The 25,656-nt window shown below is 42.6% G+C and overlaps 1 protein-coding gene across 14 annotated transcripts in view; it reads left to right on the forward strand.

Moving 5' to 3' along the window:
* Positions 1 to 7,593: 7,593 nt before the first annotated feature.
* Positions 7,594 to 25,656, forward strand: part of LOC140201702 (alpha-(1,6)-fucosyltransferase) — an 889,182-nt gene continuing 871,119 nt past the window's right edge. For all 14 annotated transcript variants that reach the window (XM_072266344.1, XM_072266353.1, XM_072266324.1 and 11 more), the window contains exon 1: positions 7,594 to 7,865. The gene's annotated coding sequence lies outside the window, so the exon portion shown is untranslated. The remainder of the gene's footprint in view (positions 7,866 to 25,656) is intronic.

The raw sequence follows: 25,656 nt of genomic DNA on the forward strand, positions 1-25,656 counted from the left end.
GTCATCTTGGGGTTTGTTTTAAAAACTTAGTTATCGCCACTGTTATGCTTTGTAACTCCAGAAATAAATCAAAAGAAAAACAGGAATCGGTATGCTTGTCTACTTGTTTTAGTTTTCCTTTTTTTTAGTGAGGCACTAACATATGATGCAGTGGCTTGATGACGTATGCCATTTGTGTACTTTTTCACACAACTCCCATAATGAATTATGTAAACAAAGAATGCTTAATCAAACAATATATTTACAATATTACTCAAAAATTAAATATACTACACCTTCATATCCATTTCTAGTTCCCTTGCAAACAATAGCTTTCGAACATGCTTTCATCATTCGTGAAACAAGAAGCAAATATTCGTTGCCTGGCAAAGTCAACTCATCCAACTGCAGGGCAAACTCTGTTGTCCTAAATATGTTGAAAAATGAGTTCTTCCTCATTCTCAGACATTTCATTCATTCATCTTTGAAAAGAGTTGTTACTGAGCGGAATCATTTTAATTATCTGGTCTGGAAAACCATACTTACGCAAGACTGGAACTCCGAACCTCTCTTACTGCTGGCAGAATCAGTTCTTCTCCAGTTGTATGGGGCTTTGCAGATTTAGTCATGAGCAATGAAATGTATGAAGCATACAAACCATTGTTTTGTTGTGAAGTGTTGACAACCATGTTTTAAAGTATTTTCCATCTCAGAAAGTTTTCATGACATGACTGAAAATAAGCCAAGTTCTTGTTTGCTTTATCAGAGTGCATTCTCTTCAAATATTGAAGGAGCTTGGACTGTTTTGTTACCTCACTTGGAAAAAAAAACCCTTTCACACAACAGACATATTGGCTGCTGTTGGTTGCTCTGTGTTGGTACAAATCCACATTTCAGATACTCCACACTATACTGTCTATACTTCTTTCTCATTTGGTCTACTTCTGCCATTTTCATTATGGATTAATGACCACACTTGATGGGAAATAACATAATTTCTTCAGGTTAGATTTCTCTTGATATGCCAAACACAGAAATGTTACATTGTTTTTCAATAACTATGATGCACTCTGAGCAAAGTCTAAGAGAATAGCGGGTTAGCAAGCGATGAGGTGATTATGTGATCATTGTAATCAATTATGATGCACTGATGAACAAATGTTTAAAATAAGTCATTCGTTTCTTAAGGTCAGTCATAATGCCACAGCTGCCCCCTTGCTACTGATACCTCACGACCCACTTTATCTTTGTCTGTGGGTGATATTGCCTACTTGGGAACCACTGCACTTGAGCCACAGAGGAAGTGGTCAGGCATTTGGCATAATGGAGGAGGTTTAGAAATCCTGTGGAAATTCAGCAGTCACAGACCAATTTTCTACGTGTACAATATACATCTAGAAAGTACAGTCCTAAACATAGTGGATCCCTGCGTTGAAGCAGTTTGGCTAAAGGAAATTAGCTGAGGGGTCTGTGGACCCCAGTTTGGGCTAGAGGGATCTATTGCTGCACTAGACTAAATCATCTGAATAAATTTCAGTCTATGATTATTTAAATGTCTGTGACTATAAAGATGCTTCTTCCTGCCCTCTAATAAAACTACTAAGTTCCAGATTGACCCCTTGGGATAATTGTCTCCACTCAGTGTCCATCAGCATGCATAGGAGGTCACATACTGTGCATTTGCACATGCTGCTGATGCCTCTTGTTTTTAACAGACAATTGAGATGAGACATAAGACACAAGAGCAGAATTAAACCACTTGGACCATTAAGTCTGCTCTGTCATTCCAGGATGGCTGCTTTGTTATCTCTCTGAACCTAATTCTCCAGCTTTCTCCTCGTAACCTGGCCAATTAAGAACCTATCAACCTCCACTTTAAATACATCCAATGGACCTCCACAACCGTTTGTGGGAATGAATTCCACAGATTCACCACCTTCTGGCTAAAGAAATTCCTCCTCATCTCGGTTCTAAAGGATCATTGTTCTATTCTGAAAATGTACCCTTTGGTGCTAGACTCCCTCAGTATGGGAAACTTCCTCTCCACATCTGTTCTATCTTGGCCTTTCAATATTCGATGGGTTTCAACGAGATTTCCCCATCCCCACACCATTCTTCTCAACTCCAGTGAGCAAAGGCCCAGAGCTATTAAGTGCTCCTCAACTGTTAACCCATTCATTCCCAGAACCATTCTTGTGAACCCTGCTCTGGACTCTTCTTTTTTTTTGGATAAGGGATGCAAAACTGCTCACAATACTCCAAGTGCAGTCTGACTAATGCATTATTAAGCCTCAATATTATGTCCTTGCTTTTATATTCTAGTCCTCTGGAAAAGAATGCCAACATTGCATTTGCTTTCCTTACCACCAACTCAAACTGTGAACTAACTTTAAGGAAATCCTGCACAAGGAATCCCAAGCCTCTTCACACTTCTGATATTTGAATTTTCTACCTGTTTGGAAAATACCCAATGCCACAATTTCTTCTACTAAAACATATGACCATACACTTCCCTACATTATATTCTATCTGCCACTTCTTTGCCCATTCTCCCATCTGTCTCAGACCTTCTGCAGACTCCCTGCTTCTTCAGCACTACCTGTCCCTCCACCTCTCTTTGTATTGTTTTTAAACTTGGTGTCAAAGCTAGTAACTCCATCATCCAAATCATTGACATATAACATGAAAAGGAGCAGTTCCAACACCAACCTCTGCACATCAGCACTAGGCACCAGAAGCCAACCAGACCAGGTCCCCTCTATTCCCACTCTTTGCCTCCTACCAGTTAGTCAATCTTCTATCCATGCTAGTACCTTTTCTGTAATACCATGGGCTCTTATCCTGCTTAGCAGCCTCATGTGCGGTACCTTGTCAAAGGCTTTCTGAAAATCCAAGTAAACAATATCCATTGACTCCCCTTTGTCTATACTGCCTGTTATTTCCTCGAGGAATTCCAACAGATTTGTCAGGCAATATTTCCTCTTAAGAAACCCATGCTGACTTTGGCCTACTTTATCACGTGCCTCCAAGTACCCCAAAACCTCATCCTTAATAATGGACTCCCATCATCTTCCCGACCACTGAAGTCAGGCTAACTGACTTATAATTTCCTTTCTTCTGCCTACCTCCCTTCTTAAAGAGTGGTGTGGCATTTTCCAGTCCTCCTGAACCATTCCAGAATCTAGTGATACTTGAAAGATCAGTACTACGGCGTCCACATTCGCTTCAGCTACCTCTTTCAGAATCCTGGAGTATAGTCTCTATGGTCCAGGTGACTTATCTACCTTTAGACCTTTCAGTTTCCCAAATTACTTCAGAATCAGAATCAGAATCAGGTTTATTACTATTGGCACGTGACGTGAAATTTGTTAACTTAGCAGCAGCAGTTCAATGCAATACATTATATAGAAGAGGGAAAAAATAATAATAATAATGAATAAATAAGTAAATCAAATACAGTATATGTATATTGCTTAGATTAAAAACGTGCAAAGAACAGAAATACTGTATATTTTTTTTAAAATGAGGTAGTGTCCAAGGGTTCAATGTCCATTTACGAATCGGATGGCAGAGGGGAAGAAGCTGTTCCTGAATCGCTAAGTGTGTGCCTTCAGGCTTCTGTACCTTCTACCTGATGGTAACAGTGAGAAAGGAGCATGCTCTGGGCGCTGGAGGTCCTTAATAATGGATGCTGCCTTTCTGAGACACCACTCCCTAAAGATGTCCTGGATATCTTGTAGGCTAGTGTCCAAGATAGAGCTGACTAGATCTACAACCCCCTGCAGCTTCTTTTGGTCCTGTGCAGTAGCCCCTCCATACCAGACAGTGATGCAGCCTGTCAGAATGCTCTCCATGGTACAACTATAGAAGTTTTTGAGTGTATTTGTTGACAAGCTAAATCTCTTCAAACTCCTAATAAAGTATAGCTGCTGTCTTGCCTTCTTTATAACTACATCGATATGTTGGGACCACGTTAGATCCTCAGAGATCTTGACACCCAGGAACTTGAAGCTGCTCACTCTCTCCACTTCTGATCCCTCTAAGAGGATTGCCATGTGTTCCTTTGTCTTACCCTTCCTGAAGTCCGCAGTCAGCTCTTTCGTCTTACTGACGTTGAGTGCCAGGTTGTTGCTGCGACACCACTCCACTATTTGGCATATCTCACTCCTGTACGCCCTCTTGTCGCCACCTGGGAGTCTACCAAAAATGGTTGTATCATCAGCAAATGTATAGATGGTACTTAAGCTATGCCTGGCCACACAGTCACATGTATATAGAGAATAGAGCAGTGGGCTAATCACACACCCCTGAGATGCGCCAGTGTTGATCGTCAGCGAGGACATGTTATCACCAATCCACATAGACTGTCGTCTTCCAGTTTAGTAATTCTACTTTGTAATAGCATCTGCACTCACTTCTGCTCTTTGACATTCTCGAGTTTCTGGCATACTAGTGTCTTCCACAGTGAAGAATGACACAAAATACTTATTAAGTTCATCCACCATTTCTTTGTTCCCCCATTACTACCAGTGTCATTTTCCAGTGGTCCAATATCCACTCTTGCCTCAATTTTATTCTTTATATGTCTGAAAAAGACTGTTGGTGTCCTCTTTTATATTATTGGCTATTGTATCTTCATTTTTAATCTTTTCTCTCCTTATGTTTTTTTTCCCATTGCCTTCTGTTTCGTTTTTAAAAGCTTCCCAATTCTCTAACTTCCTACTAAATTTTGCGAGTTTATATGCCCTGTCTTTGACTTCCCCTGTCAACCACAGTTGCCTCATACTCCCTTTAGAACAGAGGTTCCCAACCTTTTTTATGCCATGCAGCCTTATCATTAGCTGAGGGGTTTGTAGCCCTGCTTTAGAATAATTCTTCATCTTTGGGATTGCCCTCAGGAACCATAGACATTGCTGTTCTGCCTTGCTTCCTGACTGTGTTCCTTCCAATCAACTTTGGCCTGCTCTTCTCCCATGCCTCTGTAATGTCCTTTTCTCCACTCTAATACTGATACATCTGACTTTGTCTTCTCCCTTTCAAATTGTAGGGAGAATTCTGTCATATTATGATCACTGCATCTTCAGGGTGTCTTTACTTTAGGCTTCCTAATTAAATCTAGTCCATTACATGCAGAGAAAATGGGTGAGATTTTTCAGCCATTTCCTTTGAGGTGGAAGGAGCATTGTGTTTACCCCTGCAACATGAGAAACATCACAGGGATTTCCACGTTATGTTTTGGGATAGTCTACACTTTGTTGGTTTGTATTTTGTATTCTTCCTCCTCCACACCTCCCTGAGTTTGTCCTCTGGCTATCATGTGCAGACCAATGGACCGTCTTAAAGAGCCAATCAGCAAGTGGAAAAGTTTCTGCGTTGCTTTGCTGCTTCTAACCCTTCCCACATGGGAGATGTATCTGCTCCGGGCTGAGCTGTCCCACAGTCTACACACCTCCTCTGTCATGGGTATTTCACCATTTGAAGAAATTCATGTTACCAACCTCCATTGTTCCCCATGGAGGAGCCAACAGGGCCCTGGTTCACTTATGCCTGCATGCTTGGAAGAAGGCATGAAGGGCAATCCTAGCTGCCAACCATGCCTACTGCTGCCAACTGACAGCCCTTGGTGACCAGCCAGACGATTTCGGTCTGGGGACAGTGTCTGACTACCTAACCGAGATCTGCCCCTGCGAACTGACTCCCACAAGCTCGCGCCCCGGTTCACTGGTCCTTTGAAAATTACCCATCACATCAATCCATTTGCTTACCTTCTCCAGCTGCCACCATCTCCAGGATCACACCTACCTTCCACATGCTCTGCCTCAAGCCAGTTGTCCATGGACCACCCAACCCACTTGAGCTTCCACTCTGGAACCTAGGAGCCAGTGTACATGGTTCGCTGGCTGATTGATTGATGTCATCATAGATGGGGTATGCAGTACCTGCTTGACTGAGAAGATTGCCCAGTTGCATTTGGATTCATCACTCATCGAGGAGTTCCGCTGGATCCATCTGGAATGCCATGGGCCATGGGCGGATGGCTGTAAGGGGGCTGTTGTCTGATTGTGGATACAACCCTTGCAATCCTGAATGAGCTATGATACTATAAGATACATAAGTAGAATTCCGCTTTGCGGTCCATTGAGACTACCATTTGATCACAGCTGATTTCTCCCCCCTCAACCCCATTCTCCTGCCTTCTCCATGTAACCTTTAACACCCTTACTAGTCAAGAACCTATCTAACTTACTTTTAATGACTTGTCCTTCATAGCTGTCTTTGGCAATGAATTCCACAGATCCATCAACCTCTGGCTAAAGAAATTCCTCCTCATTTCTGTTCTAATGGGATGTCCTTCTAATAAACACAATCTTAGTACTTTTAGTTGGGTAAATGGGTTCCATTGGGCCCAAATTGAGAATTTGTTGTCTTATCTACTATGATGCATTTGCTTTTGTGGTTCTATGTCCTTAATATATAAATAAAAATATTTTACAACAATAAATTATTTTATGTGGTCCTTTTAAAAATAACTAAGAATGATTAATAACTTTGTATTAAGGAATGCAACTTGTATAATTGATTCAGTGTGTACAACATCCATAATGATTCTTGAAAGTGAATGTATTACAGCAAATTAGAAGGCAAACATCTCTGGTCCCAATGTAATTGCGAATATTTCATCCACTAAATAGTCATAATTATATGTAGTAGAGAATGCATTATTTATTTAATTAAAAGGTGTTTATGAGTAATTAATAGAACTATTCTGATTCCTACAGTTATGCAGTGATCAGACAAGTTGTGTTTAACTCTTTAAATACATTACTATTAATTAGTAGAAAAGGGATCCCAACAAATTAATGAAAACTTGCTTCGTGGCAGATTTAGTGTAAATGATGATTCTGTTCATACTACGTCATAATCAGAGTATCTGAATCAGCTTGAAAGATAATCTTGAACATAACTATCATTTCCTATAAGAACAAAAATGATTGAATACATGTGTCAGATACATTGGAAGCTAGAATCGTGTAATGGTTTTCATATTGTTAAGTATAGCCAGTTTTCTGGAAGTTCATTTCATATATAAACGTATTGTAATATATTTTCAGTCTACAAATATATTTACAGAGAAATATTCTTTATAAAGTTTTGATGCGCTCCAATGCTATATTCAAGAAACATTACGAAAAACCGCGATCAGTGTGCATCATTTTCATCAGAGGTTTGGAAGGACTTAAATATGCTTTGAGATGCGCTTCAGTAGTAAAAAAAATACATCCCGATTCCTAATCTGTGCGAGTACAGCGGAAGAAAATGTTAAGACTCCTTGTAAACGCGTCTCGTTGTTCGGATTTTAATAATAAACTCAAGAAATTCTGCAGATACTGGAAATCTTGAGCACCACACAAAATGCTGGAGATCTTACAAGATACAGATCTTGATGAGCATGTTTCCGGACACCAGTAGCAATGACAAACGCGCACACATTCATAATGGAATTGAACGGGGATTTCGGAGAAACTGGAGTGCAATTGCTCAGCTGGCTCTTGGTGTGCACCAAGTGGACGGGGGTGGGGGCATGCGCATAGCGTATGTGTGTGTGTGTCTGAGAAGGCTTGAGCTGATCTGAGCTGTGAGCAGACTCTCACTCACTGAGTCAGTGAAGCCGGCTGGCGGCTGCTTCTCCCGCGCCTGCCCGTTTTCCCCTCACAACTCTTCGGTCATTCTCTCTCCCACATACGCACAGCTGGAGTTGCCGCTTCCGCCAACTTACTCCCTGACGCGATCTGAGAGGCTTTTCTTTTTATTTTAAAAAAAAACATCTTTCAAAAACAAGCGACGGAGGGAAGCTCGTCAGCGGAGCCGGAACCTCCCAGCGGCAGGTCTGTAGCCCCAACTCACTCTCCCTCCCTCCTTCTCCGTGCGCGTCGTTGTGTGTCGATCTCTCAAACGGGGGAACGGGCCGGAGCGGAGCGGCACCGCTCAGCCGAGCCGGAGCTCCTGGCAAGCGGCCTGTTGTTGCTGCTGTTCCCGCCTCTCTGGAAATAGCGGTGGGCGGCTTTAACACATCCTTAGCCACAGCAGCCTCTGTTGGACCGTTATAACTCGGGGCCTTGGCGTCTCATTATGAACGACAGGGAAGGAAAGGAAAGGAAAGGGAAGGGAGGGGAAGGGGGGGGGATCCATGTGACGCGGGACCTTTCCGTGCGCTGGGTTGAGAGGGGTTTGCTGGAAAGGAAAGTCGTTCGGCGTTATTTTGGAAGAAAGTGAATTCCGTAATGTTCCACTTTCTACACACTGCAGGCAGCTGCTGTAAACGCTGCCCACCCTTTATGTATAGCCTAATTAAAATCTGACCTTTTCTTGAGAAGTGGAACGGGTTATATATTTGACAGTGAGCATTCTGTATAGTGTTTTAAAATAATAATGCTTAGAGTTTACAGTGTTGTTTTAGGTGGCCGCACACGGGATAACTTCGTTTGGTTGACATATGCGAGTTGTTCGAGTTAGCTCGGCGTTTGATATTGACTTCTGCTGGGACTTGTATCTTTGTCAGTCGGTTGTACAGATGAATGAAAAAGGAAGGGTTGGCGAGCTCTCGATTTCGCCCCTTTTTAGTTGCTTGCGAGCAGTTGTTACAAGTCCAGTTACTAGATGTCACAGTCTTATTGGAGATCGACTGAAGAACAACAAAATGGTCACTTACAATAATAGGTTTATGAATGAGTTTCAAAGTTGAAATAAGCAAACTGTGCCTTTTGACGCGAACACGAGTATATTGACTGCATTTTGAATTAAATAGAAGGAAGTGTTTTGAAGAGGAAAGATTACCTTGACCTAATTTGTGGGAGAATATTGAGTTGTATTTATGTCAGGAACCAGGGGACTGGGTGAGTTTTCCATGTGTGTTAAGTGCACGAAGAGGTTGATTGTTAGGAATTGCCTCTTGAGGAATTGAACAGGAGGATATTGGGACCAAAGCAAGACTAAATGGTTTATGTGCTCATGGCAACTAGCAAGTGAAAAATCCCCGATGAAACTAAACTGGTATGAACACCCTTCAAAAACCATCGATCATTCGGAGTTTTTCGTGGAGTTGGATGATGAGTTTGGAGTAAGTAAGGGGGAGATTGCTTTAGTGTCAAAAAGGCAGCAAAGAGAGGTAAGGTTTTTTGGGGGGAGTGATGCAGGAGTTGGTGGCAGAGAAAATAACAATAGATTAGATTAGATGGACTGGATTATTGCTCAGAGGTGGTGGTAACAATATATGCAAAATGTGTTCATTTTTGGGATCAATCCGTCAGCCCAATTTTCGTTAGAGGTAGCTTAATGCGGGTAATGTAATAGAATCAGAGATGTATAATCTCCTTCTCAGTGTATAATAATTGCACATGGAGAAACTACAGTTAATGCACAGATTTAATTCTTGCCTAATATCAGGATGGTATCCATGATACTGAATTGGTGGAGCCTTTCAGTTTGCAGCCATGTGTGTTTTTGGGTAACTTTGAAAGACAGTGTGAACAAAGGTAATTGAAAAATATTGCTAGAACAGCTTGCCATAAAATGTGAGGAGAAAGCTTCAGAAGTGAATTGTATGAGTGTGCATAATTTGCCTTTAATGTCTCTTCTGACAAAACCCAAACAATGGTTTAAATTGTTGAGATGTAAATCTATTAGAACCAGCGTTATATCTTGTGCTTCAGATTGGGAGGCTGTTCATCCCAAACAGTTGAACCGTACAGTACTTGAATTGTCAGAAGAGCTTTCCAGTTCGTTCCATCCCTCTGTCCTTTTCCCATGGTGTTGCAACTGTTTCTGCCTCTTGCCAAACTGTTTCCACCAGCTTTACAGGGTTGTCCAAGGTATGTAGAAATTAAAGTATTGGAGACACTCAGAAAGGTTTGATCATGTGCTTTGGTTGTTGGGATTGAGTGGTTGGTCTTATGAACTTCCAGGACACGGCGAATATATTTGTAGATGCTGTTCTGTTCTTTTACACTTTCACTTATATGGCACTTGGGTCTGATATAGAATTTTAAATTGCATCATGATCAAAGTGATGTTTATGGCAGTGCTGTAGATGTTGAATGTCTGATCATTAGAAAGGCTGAAATTCAAATCCATCTCTAACACCCCCGCCCTCAGTATTCTATTCATTAAGCAGATCAAAGATGTGATGTGCAATCAGCGCATCAGACATAGGTTCAGAAATACTGATTGGTTTGTGACTGTTGTAACCTACAAGACATAACAGGTTGTTTCTTCAATGCAATAAGAAAACGCCAAGTTGCTAACCCTGATATTTATTTTCTTTATATTCCAATAGTAAATTAAAGGGCAGAGTTGTATGTGTGTGTGGGGGGGGGGGAGAGGGGTAGTGAGGGAAAGATTGACTATAAGACGATGCAACAATGGACAGATTTTAGAAATCACCTATTGCATAATTGAATAATCCTGCCAGATGAAAATGGTGGGCAATTTGTTTAAGGTTCAGCCTTATTGAGTTGCCTGCTATGGACATCCAGAGTAGTCTGCTGGGGGAGCTCGTATAACAGAGAAGCACACCACTGTTTATTCTTTTGATTTTTAATAGATTTTAAACCATGGAAAAAGCATATTCAATTAGGGCATATGTTTTGCATCGGTTTGCATTCAGCAGTTACTGTCTAAGCATATTTATTGCCAGCAGTAACAGCCTAGAACTCAGCAGCAGGCACTAGGTGTCAGGCAGAACCTGGATATTTCTTGCTGCTGGTATCAACAGCCAGAAGTGCAGGTTAAGTGAAATATCTCTAACATCTCGTTCTGGTTTCCTATTAGGCAGTTATCCTACTGCAATATCAGAGACCTTGGCTTTTAAAATAAATTGCTCAAAATTATTTACATCTGTGATTCCTGTTTCAAATATAGCAGACATTGGCTGGGATTCTTGGAACAATAATTTCAAAATGAATGATTTTTGAGCCATTTTATGTCGAGCTGAGAGTGACTAGGTTTATCAGAGATGTGCCAACCAGCTTAATCCATCCCGCCTCTGAGGCTTTGCTTCATTGCACAACATCTTCTTTATTCCAAAATTTTAATGGTGTATGCAATGATCACAAACCCATAAATTCAAATCAATTTCACTGTTGACATATCTTAGTTTGTATATCATACTCAAGCTCTCCTAGACCCTGCCTGGCATTTCACTTCATTGAGATTAGCACAAAAAAGCCCAGTGTACTTGATATCTAGTTCAAAATGCAGCTGAGTGAAGGTAGAATAAAGTGAAAACTGTTATTGATTTTTGTGCCTTCCAGTTATTTCTGATGTTGGTTTTTAAAGTTATGTAACAGGTGATTAGGGAGACAATACAACTGGGGTTGCTGGATCACAATGCCATTGCCGATGCTTTGTTGATCAGTCGTGTTTGAGAGGAGATCCCAGGTTGATGTGGCAGCAATACCTTTTATTTATATAGACAGGAAAGTCTGCAGATCCTGGAAATCGAAAGCAACACAAAAAACACCCTGGCAGGTCAGACAACATCTATTTATATTGTATTTTTGAAATTATGGTTCACCCAGCAGATACTGGATGTTGGACCACTCATTTGAGCTGGTAGAGGGTTGAAAGGGAATGATGGTGAGAGGGAATGGAAGTGTTACGAACTGTCATTGCTCATGTAGAAGCTGCTTATATGTTTCTATATGATATTTTCTTAGGGCATTGTATGGATGTGGAAGAAAAGGGAGCTCAGGAAGAGGTGATTGATATGGTCGCATGAGAGCTGGCTCCAATTCATGATTGGGTCAGTGTTCCATTTTCCTCCGCACTCCAAAGACTCACAGTTAGTGGGTTAATTGATCACATGGGGGTAATTGGATGGCGTGGGTTTGACAGGCTTGACGGGCTGGTTACCGTGTTGTATCTCTAAATGAAATACAGGTTTTCCCCGCCATCCGAAGGTAGAGCATTCCTATGAAACTGTTCGTAAGCCGGAATGTCGTAAAGCGAAGAAGCAATTACCATTTATTTATATGGGAAAATTTTGTGAGCGTTCGCAGACCCAAAAATAACCTACCAAATCATGCCAAATAACACATAAAACCTAAAATAACAGTAACATATAGTAAAAGCAGGAATGATATGATAAATACACAGCCTTTATAAAGTAGAAATACTTCTCTAGAATGATTGCCTGCACAGATCTCTGTCGCGAAAATCTCACGCAAGCACCATTGGCAGAAAATCTCACGCAAGCGCTGTTGGCTAAAGCACTCTGTCCAATAACCTTTAAGCTATGAAGCTGCCAAATCATACCAAATAACAGGTAAAAATACACAGCCTATATAAAGTAGAAATAATGTATGTACAGTGTTGTATCACTTAAGGGAATCGGGAAGACAGCGAGCACACTGATGTTGGTGTGTTAGACTGAGTCATCGCAGATTTGGGTGGTGCAGTGACCCCCAATCTCTGGGAAGTGATCCGATACCGATCCGCGAAGAATGCAGCGGTAGCTGAGAGGCACCCAGCACATCTTTAAGAAAAAAGCCGAAATAGACATGCTAATTAATTAGGTGCTACCCGGCATGTAATTGTCTGCACCTAATTAATTAGCATGTTTATTTCGGCTTTTTTCTTAAAGATGTGCTGTGTGCCTCCCGGCTACCGCTGCATTCTCTGCGAATCGGTATCTGTCCGCGGCCCAGGGGTTGGGGTGGTGGGACACTGGGGTGTCATCTGTTTCCATCAGGGCAAGCAGGTTATCTTCTTCTATGTCTGCCTGCCTCGATGTCGAAGGTTGAGGTTCGTCGTCTGCTGTGGCTGATGTGGAAGGCTTGCTTGACCGCTGAGCCTCGTGCATTTTTCTGTCATACAGTTCTTTGTAAACACTCAAACCATCCTGCAAATATCCCGTAAACCTACATACCCTTTCAAAATTAAAGTCGTACTTTATCACTGCAGGGAAAATCTCATGCATTTGCTGCACTTTTGCTACTGCATTCGGTTTCGATTGTTATCCTTTCCTCTTCCAGTTGCATCAGCTCTTCATCTATCAGTTCTTGGTCATGGGATGCCAAAACCTCTTCAACATAATCTTCGTCAGCTTCCAAAAGCCAAACTCACGTTGTCCTTACTTCGTTCACCACGATTGAAACACTTAATTCTGTCCAGTTTTACGCTAAGTGTAACACCCTTACGAGCTCTTTCAGGCTTTTCCGACACCTTAGAACTCATCTTGCAAACAGCTGCTCACAGGCACATGTTTAAGCAATGCTGGCGAGAATGCCGTTCCGAATCCGGGGGAGAGCGGCTGCTCGGGGTGCGCTGATTTTTTCGCGTGTTGATTTTTTATCGCGCGCTGCTTTTCTCGGAACAGTGAAAACACCTTCTGTTAGCGAAAACAGGTTACTAATGTAGGTCTTTCGTAACAGTGAGGTTTCGTAAAGCGAATGTTCGAAAAGCGGGGGACTCCTGTAAAATGGAATGGGTGGAGTGAGGATAGTTCTGCTGTAGTGTGCAGCAGGAGAGAGGCATTGGAGGAGAATATGTGGTGAACCCTGAATGGTGGTAAGGGAGGAAGTGTAAGGGTATGTGTAACACTTGTTCCGCTTACATGGATAAGTGCCAGTTACATCTGCTCTCACTCCATCCTCCCGCCACCCCACTAGGAATAGGGTTCCCCTGGTCCTCACCTACCACCCCACCAGCCTCCGGGTCCAATATATTATTCTCCGTAACTTCCGCCACCTCCAGCGGGATCCCACCACTAAGCACATCTTTCCCTCCCCCCCCTCTCTGCATTCCGCAGGGATCGCTCCCTACGCAACTCCCTTGTCCATTCGTCCCCCCCATCCCTCCCCACTGATCTCCCTCCTGGCACTTATCCGTGTAAGTGGAACAAGTGCTACACATGCCCTTACACTTCCTCCCTTACCACCATTCAGGGCCCCAAACAGTTCTTCCAGGTGAGGCAACACTTCACCTGTGAGTCGGCTGGGGTGATATACTGCGTCCGGTGCTCCTGATGTGGCCTTTTATATATTGGCGAGACCCGACGCAGACTGGGAGACCGCTTTGCTGAACACATACGCTCTGTCCGCCAGAGAAAGCAGGATCTCCCAGTGGCCACACATTTTAATTCCACATCCCATTCCCATTCTGACATGTCTATCCACGGCCTCCTCTACTGTAAAGATGAAGCCACACTCAGGTTGGAGGAACAACACCTTATATTCCGTCTGGGTAGCCTCCAACCTGATGGCATGAACATCGACTTCTCTAACTTCCGCTAAGGCCCCACCTCCCCCTGGTACCCCATCTGTTACTTATTTTTATGCACACATTCTTTCTCTCACTCTCCTTTTTCTCCCTCTGTCCCTCTGAATATACCTCTTGCCCAACCTCTGGGTCCTCCCCCCCCCTGTCTTTCTTCCCGGACCTCCTGTCCCATGATCCTCTCGTATCCCTTTTGCCTATCACCTGTCCAGCTCTTGGCTCCATCCCTCCCCCTCCTGTCTTCTCCTATCATTTTGGATCTCCCCCTCTCCCTCCAACTTTCAAATCCCTTACTCACTCTTCCTTCAGTTAGTCCTGACGAAGGGTCTCGGCCTGAAACGTCGACTGCACCTCTTCCTAGAGATGCTGCCTGGCCTGCTGTGTTCACCAGCAACTTTTAAAGGAAGGATGTTGAGGCTTTGGAGAGGGTGCAGAAGAGGTGTGCCGGGATGCTGCCTGGATTAGAGGACATGTGCTGTCATGAGAGGTTGGACCAATTGAGCAGTTTTCTCTGGAGCGGTGGAGGCTGTGGGGAGATCTGATTGAGGTTTATAAGATTATGAGAGGCATAGATAGAAGAGACAGGCAGTATCTTTTTCCCAGGGTTGAAATGTATAATACCAAAGGGCATGCATTGAAGGTGAGAGGGAGTAATTTCACAGTAGATGTGAGGGGCAAGTTTATTACACAGTGGCGGGTGCCTGCAGTGGTGGTAGAGGTAGTTACAGTAGAGACTTTTGAGAGATGTTCAGATAGGCACATGAATGTGAGGACGATGGAGAGATATGGACGTAGGGAATTAGTTAGGTTGGCCATTTGATTGCTAATTTAATTGTATTAAAAAGGCCTGTTCCTGTGTTGTACTGTTCTGTGTTCTAAAAGGGGTAAGACTGTGCTGATGGGTAAAGTCCCAGGTGAATTCTGACTTATTGATTTCTAATTGAAGATAAACTGTTTGAAAACTTCATGTTTGGAACTTGCACTCAAGCCAGTGGTAAGTAAAATTGACTTGCACTGTGGCGTTAGATTTACATTGTCTGTTCTGTGTTGCAGAGTTTTCATTGAGCAAGTTCCAAACTGGACCATCATCATATTCCTAGAGGGTTCCTCTAGGAATAGCTCAAACAAAAGAAATTTGCACTTTGCATATCTTGGTCCTTCTAAGAATAAGGATCTTCCTAGATTATTTGGAGGTTGTCAAAGAATTTACCCTGACTTATTGTATATTACTGTAAAAGAATTTTATCGCCAATTTACCAAGAGAGACTTTACCCCGTTGGCAAATAGAAATAAAGACACAGACCCTGGTATATGGTTAACCCTTTAAATCGTGATCACGGGGAGCCATTGTCTTACGACTCTGAAAATGTCAGGTTACATCTTAAATTTATATAGTAAGTTTTGGGCAATGGCCAACAGCTAAACATATTTGATCAGCGATTTCAAGAAGCACTTGTTTGCTATCAGCCAGTCTATGTATGCTTCTGGGTAGTATGCAAAATTATAACTACGTGTCCACATTCAGCTCCCCCTTTTGCCAAGCAGGTTGTAAGTCACTTTGTTTCTCAGACAAAAGGTTGGCAATGCCTCATTATTGGCATGAACTATTGTTAGCTAGCACAAACAAGGCAGAGTCTATGTCTTATCCTGTCACCCTCATTACCCAAATCTTGGGCAATACTTAGCTAGTCAAGCTTGACAATAAAGTTTAATTCAAAATTGAATTTTCTTCCACAGAGATGTAACAAGGTAATAGGGCCTTCTGGCCCAACAAGCCTGTGCCATGCAATTACGTCCATATGTCCAATGAACCTACACACCCATATATCTTTGGAATGTGGGAGAAAGCCAGAGCTGCTGGAAGAAACCCACGTTGAGGCCAACATCGCCTGTTAACATCACTGCCTATTCCTTGACATCCATCCTCATTTCTTACTATTTCTCCAGTTGCTGCAATATTCAGCAGAGCACATAATAATCACTGCTACATTAAAAATCAGGAAAAGTATTTGCTCTTAGAGGAGACGTGCGAACCTTGGTGACAATCAGTGTTGCTGTCCCTCTGCCGAGAGAGGCATGTTATTGTTCTGTTCTGAGTGTGATCTGTTTCCTTATTTGCCTTCTGTTGCTGGTCTTAATTTGTCGCGGTTGCAGCCTCTTTAGTGGAGTTGTGATCAACATATTTGTACTCATTATGCTGAATATTTTTCATGCCAACATAGATTCTGAATTCTCTAAAGTGTCATTTATTCCATTCAAGTTCATTTGCCCGACAGTTGATTTGAAACAGAGTAGATTTGAGTGGGCAATGTACGGATTCAAATCTGACAGCTGTTTAGTGCCTTGACTGGTCTGGGTGTGATTGAGCTCTGCTAGCAGTTTCATCTTTGACTAAGAAATTTGCTCAATATGCAATTCCCTGACCCTGTCTGTAGGCACTCCCTTAATTCCGTTTCTATTAATTAACCATTTTTTAATACAGGTGTCACCCGCTTTTCGAACGTTCGCTTTACGAAACCTCACTGTTACGAAAGACCGACAATAGTACCCTGTTTTCACTTTCAGAAGGTGTTTTCACTGTTACGAAGAAAGGCAGCACGCGATAAAGTCAGCGCATGATAAAAGGCAGCGTGTGCCCTGAGCAGCCGCTCTGCCCCAGATTCGGAACGGCATTGCTTTAACATGTTGCATTGAGCAGCCGTTAGCAAGATGAGTTCTAAGGTGTCGGAAAAGCCTGAAAGAGTAAGGGTGTTACACTTAGCGTAAAACTAGACATAATTAAGCGTTTCGACCGTGGTGAACGAAGCAAGGACAAAGTGAGTTTGGCTTGTGGTAGTTGACGAAGATGATGTTGAAGAGGTTTTGGCATCCCATGACCAAGAACTGATAGATGAAGAGCTGATGCAATTGGAAGAGGAAAGGATAACAATCAAAACCGAATGCAACCGAATGCAGAAAGTGAAGCAACTACGTGAGATTTTCGCTGCAATGATAAAGTATGACTTTAATTTTGAAAGGGTACGTAGGTTTAGGGGATATTTGCAGGATGGTTTGAGTGCTTACAAACAACTGTATGATAGAAAAATGCGCGAGGCTCAGCAGTCAAGCAAGCCTTCCACAACAGCCACAGCAGATGATGAACCTCGACCTTCGACATCGAGGCGGGCAGTCATAGGAGAAGATGAGCTGCCTGCCCTGATTGACGATGAGATGACACCCACGTGTCCCATCACCCCAACACCCGGGCCTCGGACAGGTACTGTACCGATTCGCGAAGAACGCAGCAATAGCCAGGAGGCACACAGCACATCTTTAAGAAAAAAGCCGAAATAAACATGCTAATTAATTAGGGGCCGCCTAGCACGTAATTGTCGGCCCAGATCAGAGGCGATGCAATTGGCAATCGCCTCTGATCTGCGCCGACATTTACGTGCCGGGCAGCACCTAATTAATTAGCATGTTTATTTCATCTTTTTTCTTAACGATGTGCTGTGTGCCTCCCGGCTACCGCTGCGTTCTTCGCGGCAATGTATCAGGTCGGCAGCCCAGAGGGTGGGGGCCACTGCACCACCCAGCCTGCGACGACTCAGTCTAACACACCATCGTCAGTGTGCTCAGCGCTGTTTTCCGGATTCCAGTAAGTGAAACTACACTGTACATACATTATTTCTACTTTATATAGGCCGTGTATTTTTATGTGTTATTTGGTAGATTTGGCAGCTTCATAGTTTAAAGGTTACTGGAGAGCACGTTTATGCCAACAGCGCTTGCGTGAGATTTTCTGCCGAGAGCACTTGTGTGAGATTTTTGCTACGGAGATCTCTGCAGGCAATCGTTGTAGAGAAGTATTTCTACTTTATATAGGCTGTGTATTTATCATATCATTCCTGCTTTTACTATTTGTCACTGTTATTTTAGGTTTTATGTGTTATTTGGCATGATTTGGTAGGTTATTTTTGGGTCTGAGAACGCTCACAAAAATTTCCCATATATATAAATGGTAATTGCTTCTTCGCTTTACGATATTTCGGCTTACGAACCGTTTCATAGGAACGCTCTACCTTCCGATGGCGGGGGAAACCTGTATTCTTATTTGAATTGAAATTTTAGAATTGACTTTTGATGGTGAAATCTTCAAAGTTGACACTCAATTTTTCTCCGCTGTCCAATTGTTATTTTAAGCGGGCTACTGGAAAAATGTGCCATTTAAAAAAAATTCTTGTATTAATATTGGCAAGATGTATAATATAGAACTAGATGATCCATGCCAGAAGTATGCTCAAAATTCAAAGTAAGTTTATTATCAAAGTACATATATGTCACCATATCCAACCCTGAGGTTCATTTTCTCCAGGCATACTCAATAAATCCAATAACCATAATAGGATCAATGAAAGATTGCTCCAGCTGGGCATATAACCAGTGTGCAAAACACAATGAATAGTGCAAATACAAAAGGACAGAAGAAATAATAAAAATAATAAATAATCAATAAATATTGAGAACATGAGATGACGAGTCCTTGAAAGTGAGTCCATGGGTTGTGGAAACATTTCAGTGATGGGGCGAGTGAAGATGAGTGAAGGTGTCTCCTTTGGTTCAAGAGCAAGATGGTTGAGGGGTAACAACTGTTCCTGAACTTGGTGGTGTGAGTCCTGAGTCTCCCGTACCACCTTCCTGATGCAGCAGCAGGAAGAGAGCATGACCTGGGTGGTGAGGATCCCTGATGATGGATGCTGCTTTTCTGCAACAACACTCTGTGTAGATCTGCTCAAGATGGGGGAGGCCTTATCCATGATGGACTGGGCTGTATCCACTACTTTTTGTAGGCTTTTCCACTCAAGGGCATTGGTGTTCCCATAGCAGGCTGTGATACAGCTAGTCGATGTACTCTCCACCACGCATCTATAGAAGTTTGTCAAAGCTTTAAATGTTATCCCAAATCTTTGCAAACTTCTAAGGAAGTACAGATGTTGTGTGCTTTCTTCGTAACTGCACTTACACGTTGGACCCAGGACAGGTCCTCAGAATGCTAACACCAAGGAATTTAAAATTGCTGACCATCTCCATCTCTGATCTTCTGATGAGGACTGGTTCATGGGCCTCTAGTTTCCTCCTCGCTGCTTTTTATCTGCATGGATTTAACAACAACATGTATTTAAGAGGCTTCAATGTAATGACGTGATTCAGGGTACCTCACAAGGTTTCATCAAACAATAGTTGAGAGAGTGCCTCATAGAGGGCCAAAGCATGTGACCAAAAATGTGGCGCAGCTGCCTATGCAGAAATGATGAAGTTTAAGATTTACTTTTGGATTTCAACTTTGCTGAATGCTTGTATATCAACAGTTTCCCTAACTAGCATTAAGCTGGAATTAGTACTAGGACATGTGTTGCCTGGGGAATGAGAAATGCCTATTACACAATCATTTTATTTTAGTAATACTTTTTTATACTCAGTGGGAACTACAACATTATGAATATATTCTGGAGAGAATATTACACCAAATGTTGAAGATGTGCAGAAAAAAGTCTGCTGACTTTCAATATCCTGTGGGTAATGATCAAAAGTGATGCTGGTGAATCAGAAAGAAAGAGCATGTCAATTGCTCCGAAGGCAAGTGTATATTGGTAGGGGTAACATTCACGTGATGTTGCTGCATTATTAATGTGGGTGCTTTTACTACAGACCAGAAGCTTTACAGTGTATCTGACTGATCTACATGGACCTAACGCTGGCTGCTTGAAATGGTAATGCCGGTATTGAGCAGAAAAATAAATGATCAGAAGTTTGTCCATGTAAGTAGGCGTCCATTCCCATAGTACATGGGATTTAAACTACTCTACCTCCAGTCTGAGATGAATCTTATTTCATGTTCAGGATAGGCTGCTCAGAATAATAGTATCAACACTAAAAGGTCTTATTGTAGTATTATTATAGTACTCTAGTGTTGATATGGTGTTACATATAGAGGTGCAGTGCAGAAGTGTTAGGAAGCTGTTATGAACTCAGCAGTGAAATGCACCACAGATGGGTGCGAGAAGGTTGCTTGTAAGGGCTGGTGTGAATGATATGGCTGGTCAGCACTGAGGCTCGGGACACAAGGTTGTCATGGACTGGCAGCATTTCCTTCTTGTTTTGACAGCCTTTCTAGATCTTTCAGTCACCCTGAGGTAATGGGAGCTGCTGGTTCCTGCCCGTTTGGCTGCATAGTTCTCCCTGTCATAGAGAATTAGCCTAGCTGATAGGGAGGCACTGTAGGATCTGGGTGGTGCCAGTCCCATACCAATGGCTTACACTTGTTGCTGGAAAGGGTGCGGACTGAACTCAGTACCTCAGTGGTGAGTGGCTGTGCAGTCCCATGTCCTCAGCCCTCATGGACAGCCTTTCACAGTGACCCATGAGGGAGTACGTCAAAGTGCAGGGCACAGTCTGCCTGATGGTGGGGATCTTTGATTGGTGTTTTCAACTTGAGGGTTTTGAGACTCCAGAGCCAAGTGCACCAAGATAGGCATCACAGTAAATGGTACTGTGTTTGGAGAGGAGGAAAGTACAATTATCCTGCCATGTGGAAATGATACTGGAGATCTATGTAGGTCAATCAATTTTTCATTAAAATGAATAGTTTATTGGTCAGGTAACTCAAATACAGACTATCTCTGTATAGTATGACACTATAAGAGACCATTCAACTCATTGTCATCCTTAAGGAGCCATCCAGTTGGTCTCATCTCTTGTTCTTTTCCTGTATCCTGCAATTATTACTTTGGATAAATGTTCTCTTTTCTTCAAAGTTATATGTATTGCTGTCAACAATGGCTCATTATTACTTCAGTTGCAGAAAATTCAATTTAGTTTCTCAGCTGTGTGGCATTGACCACCCACTTGTTTTTGTTTTCACAGTTACTTCTGATTTATTCTGTAAAGTAATGAGAAGGGAACATAAGGCTGAGCTTTTACATCTGCGAATCTAGTTTTATCTTGGTTGACCTGGGGTTTTGCATCTGGTTGGTTGTACAGAATGCACTGCCACCTTGTGCAAACCTGTATAGGCTCCAGCAAACCTGGGCTGTGCAGAATTGAGTTGGTGCCAAAGATCATTCAGTTTGCATTATCTTGCAAGGTGGATACTTTAACAAACCTTATGTGAAGGCCTCCAGAGACACCAGCATATCAGAAGAATCTGGTGTTCTAATCAGTACCGGGCCATTATGTAACTGAGGGCCACTGGGGGAATGTGCTAACTCAATGGCAATCATCACAAAGTGCTTTAGGCTGTGTCTAAGTTGTCCATTTATGTATAAAATGTCCCTCCTTATGCAAGTCTCTGTACACACCCTTCTGAATGTCTATGCTCTGTGACTTGACTGAATTCTTAAAAATGTTTTAAGGCTACACATACAATTGCATTGGTTACATATAAGTTCCCCTGATGAAGAGTTAATGAAATCTTGCACAAAAGCCCTGTTACAAGTGTTCAAACACCATAAAACATGCAGCAATGTGACAGAAGTCACTTTCAGTTCTAATCTTTCACTCCCAGCCTGTGGGTGGGGGTGGTGGTTGGAAGTTCCTTTGGTGTCTTAAGGCACAATATGCACCATTTCTAGATGTGGACTGAGAACCATTTTGCCTGAATAATACGGGAAGTGGATAACCCTATATGTTAAGAATAACATGTTCTACTTTGTTCTATACAAGTTAACCCTTCATAACTGTGGCATATTGTTAATGTTGCATAGTGATGATTGCAGAAGTACTGTTGTGCCTTTCACGGAAATACATTGAGGCAAAAATTCATGTCAAAACGTAAGAGTCTTGTGGTATGTTACCTGAAGCTAACCAAATTTTAAACAAGTAGAGCGGTCAATGCAAATACCTGGCACCTGGCTATCAAAGAGAGTGCGTCATAAAAGTAAATATATGATAAGAGTTTTTCTTTGTTCTGATATAAGTACATAGTGTGTAGTCAAATTTCCTGTGACGTTTCTTGTAGTTAGGCTCTGTTTTGTAGGAACTGTGATCTTAATAATGGGAAGTACTGTGGTTACCTGGAGAAATGTTATACTGATTTTTTGCTGCAGTCTGCATAGAGCAGTGTTGGTATATTGTAATTTAAGCTGAAAAAGATAGTGGGGACTATGAGCTTTGTGGCTGGCTGCTGCCCTACCCACTGTTGACTTTCTTCATATTTGAGCATTTGCTTTTTAAATGTGTCACAAAGTACATAGTGCGTGCTGTAAGGAATGGGCGGTGGGCCTTTTCTTATGAGCAGGCAAGGAAGATAAAACTTTGTAAAGTGAGGCCAGCCTTGATTCAAAGTACATTTATTATCAAAGAATGTATTAATTATACAGCCTTGAGACTTGTCTGCTTGCAAGCAGCCACAAAGCAAGAAACCCAAAAGAACCCAATTAAAACATAAAAAGAAGCCAAAAATAAAAGGTGCATAGGAAGAGGGAAAAAACACATTCCATGCAAACAATAGAAGTGAGCAGCAACAACAAAAGAACCAAACTGAGTCCTTGGATCCAAATCCTCGGAGCAGGCCCAAGACCTTAGTATTAGTTCGTCATATTAGCGGGGCAAATCACCGCAAAGTTTGCAGACACGAAGCACAGCAGCCAGGGGCAGACTCACAGCCTCAATTCTATAGAGAGAGGAGTAAACGTCGCGGGAGAGCGAGAGAAATCGGCCCGTCTCTTGACCCCCTGCTTTTCCAGTCTATCTGGGCCAGCGTTTAAATTGTCCAAACAGCAGATTATGCCTCACATTAGGACCCGGGCACTACTGCAGCGAATTGCTCCGGGCCTAGAACACCCCACCCAGTGATTCACTTCAGGCCTAGATTTCGCTGCTGAAGAAGCCATTTTCGGTCTCTCCAAATCAGCTCGACATTTAGAGCAATCTGATCTCGCACCTGGGTTAGTTGGATGGAATCAAACTTCTGTCACAATTCTCCTCTATGAATTGCTCACTCCAACTCTCTATCTGTGTCGATTTTGCAGCGCGCCAGCACAGCTTATCTCTTGAAGTTGCTTCGCCTGCTTGAATAATTGACTTTCACCCTGCCCCGTGGATCCACAAAACACTTGTTTCTAAGTATTTCAAGTCTGTAGACATCATCTTCCATCTTTTCTATGCTAAGATTCTGAGACAGATAAGTCTCTGGTCTATGCTAAAGTTCTGATGGCCCATGTCTTGCCTGTGAAGTTTGTTTGCAAGGATAAATGTTAAAGACCGAAACTAAAACTGTTGGCTTTGCCTTCCATTCAATCTCATTTACTTGCTGTTTCCTCCCAGTATTTTATGTGGTAATCCACCCTCTTGATCACACAACCATTTTCTGTGTGTGTGTGTGTGTGTGTACGCGCGCAAGTGTCCCTCCCCCTCTCCGTCTCTCTCTGTCTCTCCTTCGCCTCACATGTGAGCACATCTCAAGTAATGTTTTCCATGCTCAAACCATTCATATTTTGGGTACATTTGCTCAAAGGTTAAACATTCAGCAAAACATCTTAAAACACACGTCTACAACCATGTTCCAGAATCTTAGGCCTTAAGACTTTGAAACAAAGAAGGCTGCAATTATTGATCATAGACCAGCAAACATTAAATTATCCACACATCAACTAAAAATCCAACATCTTCTGAGTTTTCTCAAATTCAGATTTGATCCGTAGAATTTTGATTATATGACTTGTTGGTTTTATAGTCTCGGGCAATGTGTGTTATTTTAGATCAACTTGACCTTCTTGGACCATCCTTTACTCCAGACCTTTGCTTCCACTTGAGAGTGTGAGGGGTTATGTGGTTGTTCTGCTCTAATTGCGTCTATTCTGATTGTTTCACAATCTGGTTTGTATTCAGCCTGTGTCCCTTGGATCACATGACATAATCTAGAAACGACATCCTCATCCTGACTCCAGTCCTCGCTGATCGGGACTGCTGTGGCCATGTTGTCTGTTCTGAGAATCATGCTTGTTTGTTGGCCCTGACTTATCCATGTAATCTGACCTATCCCTCAATCTATGACAGTACCTTCATTGTTAGGGTATACACAGAAATCGACTGAAAAGCGCACTCCGTCTATCTCAAATATCTGAGGCTCACTTTTCTTTTCCCTCATTGTTTTGCTTCTTACACCTGTAAGGTAAATAGCCCATCCAGTCATGGGCAAGGGTAGGTCAATTATGGATGCTGAAGTTCCTGTGTCTCCTAACATATCACATTGTTGACCTCTTAGCAAAGTTCTTGTTTATATTCATGGATGACCAGTACTAATGGGGGCTACCAATAGCTGTTCGACTGACTTGGGTGCTGTCTTTACCAGTTCTACAATCTGGTCAGCAGTCAAGGTGGGTAGTGAAGATTTTGCTGCAGTTTCTGCCTGTCTTGGTGGGTAACTATCACACCTCCTTTCCTCCTTGTGATATTGCTCCTGACCATGGCCTGAGAACCCACAGCTGTAACAAACCACCTCCTTTGCTCTTCCGTGTCTGTTCTCGTAGTCCTATGCGAGATGCTCCTGTTTCTGGCACACAAAGCAAATCCTCTGTGTCCTTACAGCAGCTATATCCTCTTCAGCCATTACAACCCTTCTCCCCTCTTTTCAGGTCTATTTCCCCAGTCCATGAAGTTGTGGAGTGTTTGTATCCCACAGTTGTTCCAAGTTTAAAAACTCCTGGTGGGCTGACCTTCCTTGAGCAATTTCAGGAAGACTGGCTCATCCTTCCCTGTATTGCCCAGTCCTGAATATTCCTCATAGGCCTGGCGTTTTTCACTCTGCATAGCGAAAGCCAAGTTCATCGGCTCTCTGAATAACTGACATTATCTTTTCCCAGTTACCCTCTCCTCCCAGTCTCTGCCTCACTTCCTTAAAGTTCCAATATCTTTCCACATTATTGGCATTCCCATCAGTTGCCTATGTTCCATCCTGCACCCTTGGGGTCATACTGTCTTACATATTTATCTTTAACCAGTGCACGTATGTCTATGGGATGCACCCGGAGGCCTTTAGTCATTTCTTCTAATTTGTGCCAAAGTTCATCATTGCCATGTGCAACTTAAAGTGAGGGTGATTCAGACAGGACACTCTGCTTTTCCCCTGGCATAAGGCCTGTGGGTGGTGGTGTTGAGTGTGAGGGGCTGGCTGGAATTATCAGAGTTTTGAGCCTGCCATTGCCTGGTCTCTGTGGATGCCATTTTAATAGGCAGTGCCGGGTCTCCTGTTTGTGGGCAATTTCCCATTTGTCAATCCCCTGGTCCAGCACTTCCCAGTTTACCCCAACAGTTATTCCACGACTGCTGCCAAGTGAGCTGCCTGTTACTGGGCCTTAACCCATTTCCTCTCAGTCTGCTCAGATTCCAGACTAATTCATTCTGGTATTGTTCTAATTGTTCTGC

The sequence above is a fragment of the Mobula birostris genome, chromosome 1 (assembly GCF_030028105.1).
Source record: "Mobula birostris isolate sMobBir1 chromosome 1, sMobBir1.hap1, whole genome shotgun sequence".
Classification (NCBI taxonomy): Eukaryota; Metazoa; Chordata; class Chondrichthyes; order Myliobatiformes; family Myliobatidae; genus Mobula; species Mobula birostris.